The following is a 415-nucleotide window of genomic DNA, read 5'->3' as shown; positions in this document are numbered from 1 at the left end:
TTCCTGCTGCTCTTAGGCCTATCGTGAACGAGGCATGATGGCTTCTCTCATTTGTAGTGCGCACGCTGATTGTACACAGACATATGGGATCTACAGTTTAACGCCGACTCCGAACGGCAGATTTTCTTTGTGATTTGTACAACGTAAAATAAAATACTGTTTTGACGTGCATAATATTTGTCAAACTCATTAATAAAATTGTTTTCCTTAAATTTATGTTTAAGGTTTACATGTGTGTTGTTCAATTTATTTTTTTAATTTTATATTTTTTTAAATTTTTATATATTTTTATATATATTTTTTTTAATTTTTTTATATTTTTATATATATTTTTTTAAATTTTTTTTTGTATTTTTAAACGAATTTTATATTTTTTATATTATGCTGTATATCATATTTGTGTATTTTTTATGTT

This window comes from Odontomachus brunneus, unplaced genomic scaffold, assembly GCF_010583005.1.
Source record: "Odontomachus brunneus isolate Ranch 3 - 2012 unplaced genomic scaffold, Obru_v1 Obru_scaffold_297, whole genome shotgun sequence".
Lineage (NCBI taxonomy): Eukaryota > Metazoa > Arthropoda > Insecta > Hymenoptera > Formicidae > Odontomachus > Odontomachus brunneus.
The sequence above is the reverse complement of the archived record's forward strand: the minus strand, read 5'-3'. Positions refer to the sequence as shown.